The sequence below is a fragment of the Grammomys surdaster genome, unplaced genomic scaffold (assembly GCF_004785775.1).
Source record: "Grammomys surdaster isolate TR1022 unplaced genomic scaffold, NIH_TR_1.0 126051, whole genome shotgun sequence".
Taxonomy (NCBI): Eukaryota; Metazoa; Chordata; class Mammalia; order Rodentia; family Muridae; genus Grammomys; species Grammomys surdaster.
The window spans coordinates 4,909,739-4,929,414 of record NW_021620862.1 but is presented as its reverse complement, the minus strand read 5'-3'; the positions used below and the strand labels follow the sequence as shown (position 1 = coordinate 4,929,414).

The 19,676-nt window shown below is 42.4% G+C and overlaps 1 protein-coding gene and 1 long non-coding RNA gene across 2 annotated transcripts in view; one reads left to right on the top strand and one right to left on the bottom strand.

The window, feature by feature from the left end:
- Smyd3 (SET and MYND domain containing 3) overlaps positions 1-19,676 on the top strand; it is a 550,757-nt gene that overhangs the window by 246,764 nt on the left and 284,317 nt on the right. The gene's annotated exons all lie outside the window — the stretch shown is intronic.
- Positions 15,045-19,676, bottom strand: part of LOC114610660 — a 5,288-nt gene continuing 656 nt past the window's right edge. The window contains exon 2 of the long non-coding RNA XR_003709716.1: positions 15,045-15,184. This is a non-coding gene — a long non-coding RNA (uncharacterized LOC114610660). The remainder of the gene's footprint in view (positions 15,185-19,676) is intronic.

Below are 19,676 nucleotides of genomic sequence, written 5' to 3'. Positions count from 1 at the left end.
AGGCCTCTCTCTCTCTCTCTCTCTCTCTCTCTCTCTCTCTCTCACACACACACACACACACACACACACACACACACACACACACACACATGTGTTTGTGTAGCCATATGCACCTGTGGCACATGCCCCTGTGACAAGTGTGCATGGCTCTGGAGGCCACACCTTGATGTCAGGTATCTTCCTCACTCACTCCTCACCTTAGTTTTTGAGAGAGAGTTTCTTTTTTCTTTTTTAATTGGATATTTTATTTATTTACATTTCAGATGTTATCCCTTTTCCCCACCCCCCAAGAAACCCCTTATCCTATTCCCCCCTCCTGCTGCTTCTATAAAGATGTGCCCCCACTCTTCCACCCACTCCCACCTCCCTGCCCTTGAATTCCCCCACACTGGGGGATCCAGCCTTCACAGGACCAAGGACCTCCTCTCCTACCAATGCTCGACAAGGCCATCCTCCCCTACTGGAGCCATGGGTCCCACACTATGTGCTCCCAGGCTGGTGGTTTAGACTCTGGGAGCCCTGGTTGTTTGGTATTGTTGCTCTTCCAATGGGGCCACAAGCCCCTTCAGCCCCTTCAGCCCCTTCAACCCCTTCAGCCCCTTCAGTCTTCTCTCTACCTCCTCCATTGGGGGAAAGAGAGTTTCTTATTGAACCTGGAGCTCACCCATTTGGCTAGCCAACTGACCAGTGAACTACAGAGATCTGGTCACCTCTGTTCTCAGTCTCCATTCTGGGGATATAGACACACTGCTGCACCCAGCATTTTATGTGTATGTGGAGGTCCAAAAAGACATCTCCATTCTTGTTACAGGTGCTGTAGCTTCCTAACCAGGCTGTAGAGTGTTATGATGAAGAACATGGGCTCTGGGACAAGAGGGTAGTTTGTCCCTTGTCTGTCCATGGGCAATTACTTACCTCTGTGCCTTAATTATCTTGTCTGTAAGCTGTTTACTCAGAGCCATGTGCAGGAACTTTGCAGGCAAGGCTACAGCATAAGCTGGAGATAGGTAAAACTATAAACAGAGGACACAAAGTGGAACCAGGGAGGACACTGTAGGGAGGATAGACAATCAGCAATGAGGCCGAGGCAGCTCATTTTCTTTATCTAGATCTGGTTTGCTGTTATAAGTCCCGAATGGAAAGCATCTGTTTTTCTGAACAGGTGTGAGACAAAGACGTGTGCGTGTGCATTGTTGTTGTTGTTGTGTTGGGACAAGGCTTTACTCTGTAGCTCAGACTGGCTCTAAACTCACAAACATTCCAGTGTATCAGTCTCCCAAATGCTGGGACTACAGCTGTGAACCACTCTATACAGCAGAAGGTTTAAGTATTGCAAGTTGCTTTTCTATCTCTTAGGAAACTCCACCCTTAGCCCCCTGTATCCACACACATGATTTTGGATGTTACCCACGTTGCCTTCATGACTCAGCCTCCTAATGACTCTCGAGTCTTCCCTTTGTCTTGTCTTCTCCTTCATCTAGTCAGACAGCAAGTATAGTTTGCTCCCAACCTTTTACCTATTATAGCATTTATTGGCTTTCCATTTCAGGGTTTGGAAGTTGTATGTAGTTTTGAACTATTGAATATCCTAATCTTCACATTACAAAACCCAGGTGCAGGGCCTGACACTGTACTCAGTAGGCAGAGTGTTCATCTAGAATGCACACAACTCTGGGTTCCATCCTCAGCAGCGAAGAAGCCAGGTTGCTGGCAAATAACTATAATGCCAACACTTGGGAGGTAGAGGTCAGAGAATCAGAAGTTCAAGGTTATCTTCAACAATATAAGTTCACAGCCAGTTAAGGATGGATGAGGCCCTCTCTCTCAAAAACAACAACAAAAACAAACAAACAAACAATAAACAAAGCAAAACAAAAACAAAAATTCCAATGGTCTAGGAACGTTTTGGAGTTTGGTTTTGGGATTAGGGATGTACAACCTGTAGCTCCTTTTTGGTGAAGCAAATTCTTACTTTGTCTTTAACTTTAGAGGAACTTTAAGTCTTTGGGCTGCACATTCTGCAAGTTACTTCTTCGGTTTAATTTGAATTTCCCTTTCTTTGATCTCCAGATTAGCTGCTGTGTGTTGTAAAGCACCCCTGTCCTGTAGATTGTCGTATCTGCTTCCACTAGGCCCTTAGCTTTCATTTGCACCACTTTTCACACACTTCACAAAGAAAAGGAACTCAATGGCTTTTACAAATGAGTTTTAGATTTATTTATTTATATTTTAAAAGATTTATTTATTTTTATGTGCATTGCTGTTCTGCCTACATCTCTGTGGGAGGGTGCCAGATCTTCTGGAACTGGAGTTACAGACAGTTGTGAGCTGCCATGTTGGTGCTGGAAATTGAACTCGGTTCCTCTGGAAGAGCAGCCAGTGCTATTAACGGCTGTGTCATCTCTCCAGCTCCTCTGTATTTGTTATTTTAAGTGTATGGGTGTTTTCTATACATATGTATTAAGTACTATGTGTTTGCAGTGCCTACAGAGGCCAGAAGAGGACATTGGATCCTTTGTGTCTGAGTAACAGACAGTTGTTAGTCCTTGTGCGGGTGCTGGGAATGGGGTCCAGATCCTCTGGAGAAAGTATTCAGTGCACTTAACCACAGAGCTATGTCTAGCTCTTAATCTCAGTGGGTTTTAAAGATGCCAAAGAAGGTTTTTCAGGTTAAGCTTTTAATCATGTTATAATTTCCATGATATGCTCCCAAATAGCATAGATGTCTTGCTATTGAGCATTACAAAAAATAGTATTCTAAAACTTTCTTTAGAATCCAAACTGTTAGAGAATCCATGTGGTGGTAATACTTTTCTTTGCTCTCATCAACAGCATAAAGTGTTTTCATCATGCTATTTTATTCTCTTTTTCTCCTTTGTTTTCTATTTCTGAGCCTTCTTGGACTTGGAGAATTTGGCTCTGAGAACATTTACTTCTGCTGGGGAGTGACCTATACACAGTAGCCACACTAGATCTTTAGTGTTGAAGCCAATAGTCTGATTTTTACCATTAGGTTCAAAACTTCTGGACTGAGAAGACCCCTACCTAGTGCAAGACAAACGTGGTTCCTTTTGTAGTGTTTAGTGATGATTGCAAACATCTGTAGATCAGGCACTAAATCTTCACCAGAGCTCTGGAGTCGGTGCTTGGACACTGGGGCCAATTAAACATACGGGTTCTAGTGAAAAACAGAGAAAAGAGATTTGTTCAATATGGCCACACTGGGAAGAAAAACAAATAAGAGGATGTAGTGAATTCTACAGTCCATCCCTGAGATTCTGATGGTGAGATTTGGGTAGAGAGTAAGAGCTCTGTGTTGATGTATAGACCCTGACAGTTGTGGTCTGGCCTGTCACTGATCCCTCATTATTGTGACTCTGGTCTGTCTTTCAAGGTGGTCTGATAAACTGTTAGAACTGTTTGAAATATCTTCTCTGGTGATAAATCCTCCTCTGACAGGCACCAGGCTCCTGCATTTTCCTTCTCCTAGCATTAGGTTCCCAGGAATAACTCTATCTTGGGCTCCATTGTTTCAGTGGTCTGAGAGCCACAAGGAGGCTGGATGTCTCCTAAGAGCATCTTCCACCGAGCCAGGAAAGCTGCAGGAGTAGCTAGCATTTAGCACAGTATGTTGTTAGCATTTAGAGTTGCTAGTGGTGAAAACAACACCATCAAAAGCGTGATGATTCTTCTGCGCTGGACTTGATAGTCAAGCTCCTTGGTTTGGTTGAGTTCTTATCATGAAGGTCATGCTTTGGTTTTGTGAAGCAGCATTGCTTAATAGGCTTGGGATTATGCCGTTTTCTTTAACCAAAACCACATAGGAGCAGCGAGACGACTGGTTTGATATGTTGTATCAAAAGTATGAAGTTAAGGAGGATGAAAGTCATCTGCTTTATATTGGTCTTGTCATGAGAGGGATTTGTTATGGGGCAATGCCAAACACCAAGGAACACTGTCCATGTAATTATGGCCGAGTGTCACCAGCCTTGCAATTGTTATACAGCCCCTTTGCCCCTTTGCCCCTCGCCGGGAGGTAAACCCCAGATGTGCCCTATTTTTGGGTAAAGGAAGAAGGGCAATGCATTTACTCTTCCTGGGAGCTTAGTATAGTTTGTGTTTTGACAATTTCATTTGTTAAGTTGTCATCATACTAAGTTGAGTGTAGGATCAAGACCAAGAATGTTTTCTTTGTCCTGGGCCTTGCTGCCAAGCCTACAGCTTTTTGTAGCCAGAGAAGTCTTTCTGTAGGATTGATTGCTTTGGAACCTATGAAGTATTACTTTCCTGTTGGTCTTGAAGGAAAGAGGGGAAAAAGAAAACCCAGGGTGAGTGGGAGATCTGGCTCTTGGGCTGAGTCTACCATCATTGTATCACAGCAGAAAGGCCTGTGGTGACCTATACGTGTGACCTTGGCATCTCTCCGTGCTGTGAGCAGAGGTAAAACTTAGAAGACTTGAGCCCTAATCACTATACAAGTGATCCAGTTGCTTACTGGAGGCTCAGGGAGTCCTACCTGTTAGAAGTTTCGTCCTTTTGTAATACACTTGCCAAAGATGCTGGCTCCTTATTAAGAGGGATTAAAGAGTGTTTATTGTCAGCAGAGACAAAATCAGTGTGGTGTGTAGTGAAAGTCCTAGGGCCACCAAGGCTGACCTTACTTCTCTTGGTTCATTTGTGAGCTCATGCTGGAGACCTTGTCCTGCTTGGCTGTGAAACTGGAGAGCCAGCCAACATATCTTTCTTTGTCCTTTTGTGAACATGTAGGGTGGGCAGTCTTAGGAGTGTAGAAGAGAAAGTGATTCCTGCATGAGCCCACAGGCAAAAGGGGTTGGAGCTTCATATGTGCCTTATGGTCTTTCAAAATCAGTGGCATGGATTTACTGCTCAGTAGTGCTACAGTATGTGCTACACATAGTGGGAGATTTGGAAAATAGAGACTATAGCAAGCATATATACTTTATGTGGTGTGGTGTAGACTGTGAGGAACTTATTAAAACATTTGGCCTTTGGTGTCTCCAGTGATACCCACTGGCTGACTGACTTCCTCAGGCAGCAGCTATCCATATGGAAGGCCCACCTTGGACAACTGAAGAGCAATGCAAGTGCCTTGTGATGGGTGAGCAATATTGAACAATATCAGCCAAAGTTTGAAAAGTCACTTCAGTTCTGAAAGGACTTGGCAGCCATCAGGGATGAGGGCTCACTCTTGAGCGATTAAGGAAATGGGAGGAAACCTTAAACTTGGTTCTTTTAGTGATGTGACACCACACCATTAGATCAGAGATAGGACAGCTACTAACAGAACACAGCTAGGAGTTTGTGTCTTCTTTGGTTAAAAAAAAAAAAAAAGTCATGAAACTTTTGAAAAAGTTAATTACTCATTAGGGATGATGAAAATCTCAGCAATGGCTTTGCAAACATCCCAGCATTTAGCAGCACAAAAGATATTGACATGCTGTGTCAAAAAGTCTTTTCTACAAAATTAAGAACAAAATATAACTTGGATGAGAATGGCAAAGGAAGCAGGAAGGCCTGCCTTTTGACCCCACTAGAGCACCGGGTTTGGACATTTCCAGAGGCCGTCATCATGGTATCAATTTGGACTGAACTGGGAAGAAGTGAGTTGTGGCATGTGTATCCTTGGGCATTTTCCTTAGGAACTTTTATTACTCATTTTATGGGTTTATATCTGTTAGTATTTTTTTTAAGTTTGATTGACATGCATTTATACATATTTGTGGATACAGTATGATATTTCAATATATGATCAGTAGTATCTACTGTCTCAAAATGTAAGGTGGAGAGCAGGAATGGAAGACAGCTGATGTCAGCCTCTCTAAACTCAGGATGGAGGATGGAGTACAGCCCTAGGTGGCCAGTAGACTATTGAATATATATGAAGTTCCTTTTAAGACTCACTTAAATATCATTTCATTAAAATGTGGCAGATAATATTTTTTAAAGCCATAGTGTGCTTATCCTTCCCAGCTCTTCCTGACCTTGCCTCTTTTCCAGGAGCACATCTCAGGGAGTGTCTGGTCATGTGGTTTTGACCAAACTTTAATCCCAGCACTCAGGAGGCAAAGGTAGGCAAATCTCTGTGAGTCTCAGGACAGCCAGGCCTACACAGTGAGACACTGTCTTGGTGTGTGTGTGTGTGTGTGTGTGTGTGTGTGTTTGTGTGTATGTATGTTTGTGTATATGTATCAGGAGTATTGTCTCTAGTCCATGTGCTGTCATTTTATTTTCTTAAAATTTCATCCCTACACTCCTGTTACCTTTTAAGGTGGCAGCATTGCTGAGCAGTTTCTTAGTGTTGTCTTGGAATTTAGTCTTGTTTTCCAATACCACCCTAGGGTCTGGTGGCTCTCTGCTACTGTCCTGAACACTTGCCATGTCCTGTACTGTGGTTGTGCAGTAGTGACCTTGTCCTGTCCTGTCCTGTCCTGTCCTGATGGCACTGTTATACCAGACGAGTCTCATCTTACCACAAGCAAAGGGCTCAGCCTGGGAAGTTGCTGGGACTGTTGCTGGAGTGGGAATTGGGTTTTTCATCTTGAGAGTCACTAAATCACATCCCTCCCCCAGAATACCTCATGTAGCTGATGAAATAGCAGGCTTCTGGGCCTATAAGGGTTCCTCCATTTTCTTCCTTCCATCTTTCTTTGCTTGGTAATTTTTCTCTGTATATAGGAGCTTGGAATTACCAGTGCAGAGCACATGCCGATTCCGTTGCTTTCGGTTTGTAATGAAGGCATATTCTTTACGGGGCCTGTGCCTGGCTTCTCTCCTGTCTCTCACAGTATGAACTAATCCCCTGGCTCTCTCTACCTGGAGCTCATGACAGGAACCCTCAGAGGCAGGGCCTTTTTCCAGCAAATAAATTACTGCTGCTTCCTGCTGCTGCCTCTGAAGGCTGGCCTTTCCTCAGTCTGGGAAATGAAGAAAGCAACAACCGGTCCCTTCCCTGGGGGGGTTGCCCAGGCAGAGTTTGTTTACAATGAGAAATGTGCCAGGCAGCTCCAGCTTCAACCTGACGTGGGTGGGTTCAGGTGGTAGGAAAATGGGACTCTGTGAGCACTCTGGGTGTGTGTCGGAGGCCTTTAGGAACTACTGAACAGGTTATCCCCTCTGCCTGGCGCCATCAAGACTAGTGGGGATTAACAGGAAAACAAACTGCTTCTGTCCTCAAGAGCCACAAAGGATACTGTGCGGTTTATGTAAGCGATGACGGACAGCACAGTCAGCGTTCCGTGAATGAGGAGCAACTTCAAGAGTCCCCCCCTCCCCCCATCAGATAGTTAGTGTTCATTACAGGTGAGATGCCTTATGGCCCCACCCCTTGATGATTTTCTGAATCATTGCTTGCCTCCCTCTGGTGGTTTTCCTCCTTCCCTTTTCTCTCTTGTTCCAAATAGCCTTCTACATCCCTGCTGCCATCTCTTCGTGTTCACTCAAAACCATCAGAGCAGCAGGCCTCTGTGAGGGTGGTCTTCATCAGCATTTGTACCTTGCCATGCTCTAGGTCTATGGAGTCCATTATGAGAGCTATCAATGACCGTGACACACACCCGCCCCCACTCCCAGGCACCGAGGGGACTGTTTGGTCCTTACTAACTCATAACAGGGAAGGAGTACTTTTTAGAAAGTGAGGGATCTCTTTACAATGCCCCTTGACCTTACAGTTATTTGTTCCTTTGAGATCAGAGTGTCCTTTTTGGTGTTGGACTCTTATACTCAAGTGTCTGAGCGTCTAGAGAGCTGTCTTAGTCACTGTTCTATTGCTGTGAAGAGACACCATGGCCACAGCAACTCTTATGAAGGAAAGCATTTAATGGGGGCCTTGTTTACAGTTTCAGAAGTTTGGTCCATTATCACCATGGCAGGGAGCATGGTGGTAGGTGTAGTAGGCATGGAGAAGTAATGGAGATCTGTATATCAATATTTTGGTTCACAAGCAGAGAGAGGGTGAGGGGAGGGAGAAGGGCAGGAGTAGGGGAGGGAGAAAGAGAAAGGGAGAAAGGAGAGTAGAGGGGGAGGGGGAATGAATACTTGGGCCTGGTATGGGCTTTTAAAACCTCAAAGCCCACCCCCAGTGACACACATTCTTTAACAAGGCCTACTGCCTGATCCTTCTAATCCTTTCAAAGGGTTCCACTCTTCTGTGGCTCAGCAGTCAAATATATGAACCTATGGGGGCCATTCTTAGTCAAACCATTGCAATATCTCTGAAAATTTTGGTTTTAAGAAAAAATCAGAATGTAAGCTAATGGAACCAGGGCAGGAACTGGCCTTAAGTCCAGTGCCTCAGGCGCAGGCAGGCATTGGTAGGCATTGGTAGTGCTTCTAACTGCAAACACTGACATAGAATTATTTATTCTGTTGTTATTTGCTCAGTGAGTGTACTAACCAATTTCAATGTGAACTAGTTGTGAGAAGGCCAGCTGCTGTGCACCGAGGTGCTAAACACTTGTGCACGACAACAGCCTCTTTGGATCAGGAATGACCACTCTTATTTGATGGATAAGAACCTGAAGCCCTAGAGCTCAGAAGCTCAACTGTTTCACTTTGCAGCCACAGAGACAGAGTTGAGACTGAAACTCAGATGTACATTCCAAACCTATGTCCTTTCTTCAGTGAACACAGCAGCACTGGGCCAGAGACCCCAGGATGCCTGCTGGCTTAAGATACTTCCTAATGTAGCTTCTGTAACTCCAGGGGCCTTGGAAGGAAGAGAAGCAGGCATCCAGAGCTCCTCAACGTCCAACCTGGTCCAGTTCTTAAAATGTGTGGGTGAGAAGGGTGGAAATATTATCCTATCTTGAGAAATTACCTTAGTGCAATTTCTATTTAAAAATACTTGCAGGGAGCCTGGCATCATTCCACAACAAAGAGTCCAAGGGGCCTGCTTAGGGTTGTTTTTTTTTGTTTTGTTTTGTTTTTGGTTTTGGTCTGTCTTTCTTTCTCTTTCTTTCTCCCTCCCTCCCTCCCTCCCTCCCTCTCTCCCTCCCTCCCTCCCTTCCTTCCTTTTGTTTATTTATTTATTTTTTTTTTATTGTTCAGTTCCATGGACATTGTTTCCTAAAAGAACCTGAATGTATACCCATTTTTCAGGAGGTATTGTTCAAATAGTACACTGCGTGCCCACACACACACACACACACACACACACACACACACACACACACACTCTTGATTCCACTGATCCTCTCACAGTTGTATCCTAGAGCTAGTCTCAACTCTTTTCAGGTAGATGGAGTATATATTTGATCCTAAGACTAAGCAAATCACATTTGGCTATCACCACATTTCTCCTCACATCTGGTTATTTAAGGCATGGTTTCACTCTGGTCTTGAGGTGGGACTCGACTCCTGGGCTCAGGTAGCCCTCAAATACTTTGCTGCTGCACCAGGCTCTCCATCTTGTGTTTAAGAAGCAGCTCCCTTGCCTGCAGCCTCCATCAGTGAATGGTCCTGTGCAGCAGTCCACTGTTGGTAGTTCTGAGCAGTCTCTGGTAGTGATTTCAAGCTTCTGGTATAAGCCATATCTGTAATGTTCAAGGGGAAACTTCATATCCCTTAGTTTTCAGGCAAGTGTAACAGTGACTATGTTCAAATGCTTTGTGTGTTTTTCTTAATAAGAGTCAGCAGTTTTCCAGAGGTCTTGTTTATGAAGGTTGTTAGTTATGCAAAGTGGGACTTTATGGATAGTTCTAAGAAATGATTCCAATTAAAAAGAAATGGGTAGATTGCCAGTCAGTGGCAGCTAATTAAATTATGATATGCTCCTGTCATTAATGAGGACCCTGACTAGATTGAGAGGGAAAAAGGATAGATGCAGATTCTTGGAATTTGTTGATAGGGAGGGCATATGGCTTTATCCATTCTCATATAATTAGACATGGAAACCAGGAGCTTTCTATTATGTGTTTGAAATTGGAAACCTTATTCCTTCCTTCTAGGGTATAATCAATCAATTTCAGCTGGAGTGTTTTAGATGCTACAGCACAATGCAGTTTCATTAAGAACCATAGTTTAATAATAGTGGGTCAATCATCACGACACTATTGCAGACACAAAAATGAGCTTCAAACACCAAACCCATGTTCTTGCTGAGACAAGAACACTGCCCCGAGAAGAAATTGAATGGAGAAGGTGGGGTGGCCGCGTTAGCTTTAAAAGGCTGCCTCCTCCTCAGCATTTTGCTGGGAAGAGGAGAAGGATTTTAGACCACAGGCTGGCACTGAAGATTGCTAAGGACACTGAGGCATCTCAAATCCCTACCACCTCTTGTCAGCTCCACAGGGATGCTATGGCAGAGTGACCAGAGCCTTGCAGGGCGACAGTAAGTAGCTTATGAGGATGGTAAGGGAGTGGAGGGGTTTTGTGGAAGCATTTTGTTTGCCATGCTGCTGCCTGTGAGGAAGAGTGCAAGGCTTTGGGATTTTTACCTTTTTTGGATTAAATCAAAGGTTCAATACTTTGAGCCAGTGGCTGTGGGTTATAGGTTACACATAGATAACCGATGTTGATCAAAGGACCGTTTTGATGTCTTTCCTTTCCTAATATGTTATGACATGAACTTGGAGTGCTGAGGTATACACACGACTGCAAGGCAGATGTGACAACTTAGTACGAAAGGCTTCCTTGTCAAAGCCTTGTGGGAAGTTACCATGTGTCATGAGTTGTGCCATGATACATGACTTGAGCGTAGTTCCTATTCTAAGTGTTCCCATCAAACTTTCTACCCTCCATCCAGAAGCTACCGATGGTTGGAACTAAGACCATGAGATTCCCTTGTCTTCTCTATTCATCTTCCTTATAGTGTTCTGGCTGCTGTGTTTGTGAATGTCCAGAAAATAGAGAATTACTTAAAGGGATTGCCACGGAGACTAGGCATCTATTCTGATGACTGTGTTACAGAGGCACTGAGAGAGGATTGAGTGTCCTTGGTGTTGGGGACAAGAGTGCTCTCTGTTAAGAAACTGGTGGTGTGCTCAGGTTTGAAGCCAGCACTGCTTATTCACAACCGCTCTCCCCAAATGCTTTTACTTTATTTAAAGGTGATTTATTAAAGGGGGGTACTTTGAAAATGTGCAAGAGTATATCAAAGCATACTTTTATTTCTTTATAGGAAACCTAAATTCATACCAAAATAAGACTCCTACTTCCAGCCAAACAGTGCCTCTGTTGTCTGTACAAGAAAGAAAAAAAACTCAAAAACCAAAAAACAATGGGATTTATCTAGGACCTAGCATTGCATTCTAATACAGAGTCCATAATATATACTAAGTGTAAATTTTGAATAATTTAATTTAAATTTAGTGCTTTTAAAAATTCTGTGTTTTTGCAGTGGTGTGTTAGTCATTTACTTTAAAATTCTGAGCATGTTTAGGACGATTGCGACTGTTTAAAGGGTTTGCCACTTTCTAGCAAACTGCATTTAACATTTCATTGTGTGTGTGTGTGTGTGTATGTGTGTGTGTGTGTGTGTAGGATAGATGTGAGCATGGTGCACACTGTGGTCACATGGAAGTCACAGGATAACTTCCAGGAGCTGATTCTTTCACTATGGGAATCCAGAATCAATCAGATTGGCAGGAGTAGCCTGTCATGATGCCGAGCTAAGCCCAGATACTTGGTCATAGAAAAGTCAAGTTTTGATAAATTTTGGGCAGAAGCATTAGCACTGAGTACATATAGAATGAAGAACAAGAGGAGAACACTGATTTCCAAGCCAGATATGTTGAGAATCAAGATATATTAGGTTTATATGATATTTGATGTTTGGTATACTATCAACAGCCTGAACTTTCATTTTCCTGGAAATCACTGGCTTTAAGCAAAGCAGAGGAATTGAATGTACAGGGCCACCTGAAACTGTCCCACTGAGTAGCTCATCCCACCTCTGTGTTTGTCACAAGTGATGTAACACTGTAATTGTTGACCTTAACAGTGGTCCATAATTGCCAGGGAAGATTCTTTCCACCCTGTTAAGCCAGGCTTGGGGATGTGTGTTTACAAAGTATCCCTCCAAGGCACTGATTTCAATGCCTTGGTGCTTCGTGGTGTAATCTTTAGTGAACAACAACAAAACAATCTGTAGGGATGGTGACTCACTGGTGACAGTAGCACAGGATACCTCTCTGCTGTCACTTCTCCAGTCTCTGCTGTACAGCTTCGATGACTGATGGCATACTATTATCACCTGATGGTTTTGAGCTTACATTGTTTGCTAGAAAATACACTGTCTTTTGTGTAAGGTCTTTCTTAACCTGATGAACCAGCCTGCTTTTATCTTGGGCTTTAAAGCCATCTTATAGTAAAGACAAACTAGATTCATTCCTGTTTATGATAAATTTTTTTTTTTCAAGGATTGGGCTAGGCCCTAGCTGTAACCTTAACTACCAATGGTTCTGTACTTCCTGTTCTAGGAAACAGCAACCATGTCTTTGTTTCAAAGGTTGTTATGACCATGTTATTATAACCACCTTGTAATGACCACTTTGCAACCAGGCCTTTGGTTCAGAAGGTTGTAATGATCAAAGTGTTAAGCTAATGTTGTGCTTCTGTGACCCTCCACTTATTTGCCTGCCAGATCACCATTCACAAACCTCCTGAGCTATCAAAACCTTGTCCTCCCCATATCTACTGCTGACTCTTGAAGCTCACCTTAGGGAGAGACAGCCTGAGTATACAACTAAAGCTCGCCTTAATTAATTTGGCCGTGATTTGGTTCTGTGGTCTTTCTCCTCCCATCCCTAGGATTAACAAACTCTACAGAACAAGCATGAGTCCCATTAACCAATATTAGGCTAAAGGGCCTTGGAGCAGACAGGTCCTCTTTTTGGTATGACTCAGTGCTCCTCAAGAATCCAAACCTTCTGTTTCCTTGGGCACTATTGGAAAATCTTAGTGTGTGTGTGTTCTTCAGTTGACTACTTTAAAAGAGATAATGTCTTTAGATAATATTCTACTGTACTTTCTATAGTTTTCTAATCAGGTAGTAACTAGTGAAATAGCTAGCAGGACAAAATTCAAGAGAGCCTCTCACTGACTACTGAGTGCAGAGAGCTCTTGCTGGTCTCCGTAGAGAGAATTATTAACCAGACATCTCTCAAAGCCAGGACTTCCTAGCAAGATTTAGATGGTTCTCTCTTGAGACTATGCAGAGACATTCATATTCTTTTGACTACCAAAATTCCTTTGTTTATTTTAAATAAAATAAACATTGAGGATAAAAACCCACGTTCAAAACTCTATAACCCACTGTTACCCACTCCTGACTTTCTGAGCTGTATCTTCACAGATCCACTTTCACACTTAAATGCAAAGATGAATGATCACAAAATCAAAATTTATCACTTTTATTTAACAAGCCTATCTCAGAATCAGCCATGTTCTGGCCAACAGCCTGCAACTTGAATGTTTTGCTAAGAATGGACAAAGGGAGTCCCAGGATGGGAGAATCTGTGTGTGCTCTAGAGTCCTCCCTGGGATACAGAGAATTGCCACCTGAGACGTGAAGTGAAGGTGTCATTTCAAATCTCTGTAACACACACTTGAAAATGGTCGTTAAAGGTTAGACCAAATAATGCAATTAGGGGCATTTGGGGGCACAAAACTAGGTAAATTAAAGTCTAAATCTGTTTTTCTCTTTCATCTTGAGCCATTCTCCTATGTATTAAAATACCTGTTTTAGCCATCTACCTTCCTTAAATACAATTTTAAATCTTTTTAAAAAATAATCCCTTGGGAAAGACTTTTTTTTTGTAAACATAAGGTTAAAGGGTTAATTTTAGGTCTTTCATCTATAAAAAATTAAATTGTCTCAGGAAGCTTGATCAGAAATTAATGCAACACCCACCAGTGCTCTGGGGCCTGCTGGGAGCTATGCTATCCCTTCTTATTGATTAGAACATGTGCTTTTTGCTGCTTCTGAATTATTTATGGAGGATCCCCTGGAGTGCTCAGGCATTGTAAAGGCAGAATGGCTAAGGCCTGTGAGCTTGGTGGCTATTGTGACTGACCCTGAAGGCCAGGCCTTCTGGGTCCCTGTTGCAACCACCCTGCAGTTCTGGGGAGACAGAGTTACAGAAGGAATTAGATTGGGCCCAGCAGACTCAAGGGACAAGAGCATTTTGTAACAGATTTTTTCCTATGACTAATCTATAGAGAGTGACTCATAGGGAATGAAGGCACTATATTTAAACTTAAAATAGGTTTTTTGTTTGTTTGTTTTTTGTTTTTTTTTTGCATAGGTAATATGAAAAGGTGAACTGGCCCAGACATATTATTTTCTTTTTTGTTTTGTTGAGTCTAAGAATCCATACCAGTGGACACGCTCCCCCAGAAATACTCACGAACAGTAGATTTGATGTAATAACATAAAGTGTATTGATGATAATACCTGTGTATTAAGAGGTAAGAGAGCCCCGAGCCTCAGCTAAAAGCAGCTTATATACCATTTTTACAGAATTCACAAGGACAGTTAATTAGTTCTTAAACAATAACCATAAAAGATTTCAAACACCATTCCCAGGCCCAGTTTCTAAGTAACTCAAATTTGTACCTTATATCTTACCACAAAGAGGTTTAGCTTAAGTGGCTTCTGTTTACCCAGGTATACTTGTGTTAAGGGCTCATCTCCCAGATAAACTCTTATCTTGTGTCTCTCTTCCTGGAATGTTTGTTTGAGCCTTTGTCATGTGCTTCTCTCAGGATGTGCCTGGGGGTGGGGTGGGGGGCAGCTAATATTTGAGTGTAACCTGAAACTCAGACTTAAGGATCTTTTAATTTTAAGTTCAAACTGAGACTTGAAATTACATTCATACAGTTTCATCCTAGAAGCTAATTATCATGAGGGGAATTGTTTTACTACTAGTATTGTTCATAAATGGTGTGTGGATATGTAGGGATGCGTAACACCTAGAAGACTCAGCTGACGATGGTGTGTGCTGTATCTGTGCTGTTTGTGGATTTTATACCATATACATAGACCATGTATGCGCACTGGGGATAGTAAGAGAGAGGCATCTTACTTTTGTTCAGCCAGTTTTTATTGTGTTAAGGAATGTTTTAAAAGGCGTTTTGTACTTTTTAGAGTACACCAGAGAAGGACATTATGGACATTCGGCGAAGGAGACGATTTTCTTTACAACTCAGCATGGCCACATGATCTCTGAAAGAAATTAGAAGGTGTCCATATTTCAGGATGTGCAGTCGTATACCAAAAGAGTCATCTTGACACGTCAAATTATATATAATTTAAAGCAAGTACCTTAAAGTAGAGAGAAAAAAAAACCCAACTAAACTTATAATCCTCTACATCTGCCTAGGGACTAGCACAGAAACACATGTGCATTTCTAGACAGAACTCTGTCTCACTCTGTGGCTTGAAGGAAAAATCAATTATGAGCTGAGGCTGTGAAGTGGGTGATTAGCTGTGCATCATCTACTTAAGCCGTCTTCAGATCTGGCCACTATATTTAGGTTATTACGGTATCTAAAGGGGAGAAAAACAACCACATACTTTGCAGCAGATAAGCCCAGCGATACTTTAAAAACCCTAATGAACCCTGAAAATTGGAAGTTGTGCACCAGGCATGTAGAAAGGAAAATTGTCTGGAATATGTCCTGAGTTCTGGCAGTATATCTTTGGCAAATAATCATTCATCTTCTGCAGAGGATTTGCTACTTGCAGATACCCACATGCATTCCCTTTGGGGACAATGCATTTTAAAAGACAAACTCATACTGAGAGTGATGTGTGTTAATTCGTGGACTCACTGCAGGCAGGGGAAGTGACCGACTATAGGCTCAAGGTTTCTTTGGAGGTGATGTAGATATTTTGTTTGGAACTCGGTAGCAATGATAGTTACATGATATTGTGCATGTATTAAAACCCATTAAACAGTTCACCTTATACATGGCTTATTATAGTACATGAATTATGGCTCAATTTGCTTAAAAGCTCATTAACCCGAAAAGTTCAATTATCACATTTGCATCCTAGGTTGCCTTTGTCGTAAAAAAAGAAAGTAGTAACAACTATTATTAGGCCTCTGTTTCTTATTTTTTCTGCTCTTGCTGATTGATCTTCACCAATAGCTTATTTCATAGTGATTAAAATATTTGATACATTCTCACTACTCTTAGGAAAGGCTTTGCCCATAGATGGGTAGAATTTGCATTGCATAACTCTAAGGCATTTGGGGTCTTCTGCATGTTTGTTTGTTTTGAAACCCAGGGTGGTCTCACTGTCCTGATGGGATTACAGGCGCCTGTCTGGTACCTTCTCCTCTTGCTTTTTAGGATGGATTCATACTGCTTGCCTCCATAAGTCTAGCTGCATCTTTGGTCCAGCTCAGCACCTGTCAAACTCCTGTCTTTCTGGGTTTACTCAGTCACTTGCTGTTTTGCCTGGGTCCCCTGTGGGTTCAGGCACTCATTTTCTTACTCACTTGGCAACTGTATACCTTACCATATTTGGCCAGTTATTTTTCCATCTGTCTAACTTGCAAAGGCCCACTGGTGGTCATCTCAGCCTCGGCCATGTTCCTCCAGCTCCTTGGTATTCTCAGGGTCCTGCTTATACCTCACCTCTTTGTAGTTTCTCTTTGCCATTGTAGAACCAGTGTTTTATCTCTCAATGGATCCTGTCTAGACCAAATGGGTATTCTACCCCAGAGGCAGGTGGAAGGCAATAAGAGATTCATTCTTCCCTCTTGTCTCTGGGCCCTTCCACTGGGTGTCCAAAGTACTTGGCATGCTTTTAACTTTTAACTCTGAACATGACAAACCTATGCATTCACAGTTCTTAATGATCAGCATGCTAAGAACTGGAGCTTGAGCAGACAAGATGGCTCAGTGGGTAGAGGCACTTGCTCCAAAACATGACAGCCTGAGTTCAACACTTGAGACCCACATGGTAGAGGGAGAGACTGAGTTGTACAAGTTGTCCTCTGACCTACACACATGTATCCTATGGCACGTTCCTTGTGCGCCCTACATAATAAATACATAAATAAAATAAATGTAAAAAATCTTTTCTTTTTCTTAAACTCTCATCCAGATGATTACTGTAATGTGATTGCAGGATACTGATTCCAAACCAAGTGACCTTCAGTCATTTGAGCGCATACTTGTTACATAAATTAGGGTCACTTCCAAAAGCTTACATTATAGGATTTAATTAGATCATATCATACCAAAGAGTCAAAACTATTTGTATTGGCTTCAGTTACCAGGTACCATGTCTGAGTCTCACTACAGAAGGATGTTGAGCTCCGGACCTCTGAGTAGTTCACAGAGAGCGGTTGGGATAGATGTACTTTTCAAAGCCTGAGAAGAAAAGCTTTCAGGTAGATGACGGACCTGCTGTACCTCCTCCACATATCAGAATAGAAGAAAGAGTCACTTCTTGCATTTTCTGAGCATATTTTAATCAATAGTAATTTTCTTGAACTGCAGTTTTAATGTAGTTGCACCTCAACAAAGCTCCTTGACATTTTCTCCAGCCCTGGCTGAGTGATTAGACAGCAGACACTCAGCATATCAGCTACATTTTCTATTCGGTTTAACTATACATGTTTTCTAGGGATTATAATTTTTTGGATTAGTGTAGTATGTAAGCAAGGATTTTTAGCATTCCTTCTAGGCTCCTCCCCACAGTTACCTGGCAATAGCCAGGTATGCCTGACTCAATATAAAAGGGGCTGTTTCCCCCTCCTCTCTCTCCTGCTTCCTTGCTTTCTTCTCTCTTTCCTCTCTGTTCCTTCTCTCCCCATTCCCCTCCTCCCTCTCTCTCCATTTGTTCATGGCAGGCCTCTATTCCCCCTGCACCCCTCTGCCCCGTGTCTACTACTCCCTCAACTCCCCTCCCCATGCTCTAAATAAACTTCCATTCTATACTATACTGGTACATCAGGGGAAAGGATGCCTCAGCATGGGTCCACAGAGGCACCCCCTTCCACCTCACCATACTGTGTCTCTACCAAACATATCCCTGACTTTCTTTTCTTTTTTTTTTTTTTTCTATAAAACACAACAAGGATCTGTTGAAAATAATTATGGCGTGGATGGGTACATAGCTTGCCCTGAGAGCAAGAAGATCTGGATCCAATTGCTGGAGCCTGTGTTAAAAAAGAGACCTGGTACCACTCTTCACTGCCAGAGCTGTAAGAGGGAGACAGGCAGGTCTCTGTTGTTTCCTGGCCAGCAGGCCTGATCTGCTTAGCAAACTTTAGGTCTATGAAAACTCATTTCTAAAAACAAGCTGGACAGTTCTAAAGACTCACACCTGAGGTTGCCATGCAACCTTTAAATACATGTGCATGCATATTCATGTACAGTCTCACCCACATGTAACCGGACATATTTGCATGCATAGAGATCTGTATACACAGACATAGACACAGACAAAAAAGGGACACATGTAGATATCAATTATTTGGTGCATGAATAGAAAATTTAAAATTAGCTTGTAAGATGGAATGTGAGTAACTTTAGTTGCATACTGGTATAGAAAGAAGTGGTAAGATACCTGGTTACATCAATCCTTTGAAAGGCAGAGGGCCCTACTCTTGTTCAAAGATGCTACTTATACTTAAGTATTGTGATGGCCCTTTGAGCCCAAGTCTGTAGTTTCTAAAATGTCCTTTGTTTGGCAGACACAGTTGAAATACTGTTAAAAGCTAAGCATATATGTGCACCTACACATAATTTGCATTTCATTTTCAAACAGTCATACATCCTGAAGTGTACCAGTGTACCTGCTGGGGCAAATAAATTGTGCTAATTTATCTTATAAAAAATTGTGTGTGTATCATTTCAATTTTATCCTAAAATTTAAAATTTTATTAAAGTTTATTTCTAAGTTGTGTAAATGACCTATTTTGTTGAAGCCTGGTTCAACAAGCCCTGTTTTAAACCATGACATGCAGTACAGACTGGATTGTGATTTTTGGAGTTCTGTTTCTTAAAGAAAATTTCCAAGGGCAGGCTACATGTCATTTCTAGAAGAAAAGGTGGGAAATAAAAACATTTTTCTTAATGCAATACAGAGAGTGACAGGAGAGCTGATTTGTTCATGAAGGGAGGAAGGAGAAGGGGTTGTAGAGGAAGATTAAAGTGTCATTTTACTGAAGGCTCTCTGCTATTTCCCCAGGGCTGTCTTGCCTGTGGGAGGAATGGGTTCTTCTGGTCTAAATATAGAACAGCTTTAATTAGTTGATCATGTTTTTTTGGAAGTGTTTTCTGCCTATAGATAGCAGTGGCTTAATTACAGTTTTAAAATGAAAACTAAAGTTAGCTTACGATTTTAATTGTAATAACATACACAGCAGTTCCAATTGCTGGCTTAGCCATGGCTATTATTGAAATGGAAATGTTTTGCCTGATTTCAGTATCAGGTGAGTTCATCCCTCCCTCTTGTTCTTAACGAGTGTGTTAATGAGGGACAGTTTTAATTTCCTTGATTGGTCTTTCTCCTGAGGCTGCTCCCCACTCCCTGTCTCTCAGCCCTCCCCTTCCTCTCCCCCATGCCTCTCAGCCCTCCCCCTCCTCTCCCCATGCCTCTCAGCCCTCCCCCTCCTCTCCCCATGCCTCTCAGCCCTCCCCCTCCTCTCCCCCATGCCTCTCAGCCCTCCCCCTCCTCTCCCCATGCCTCTCAG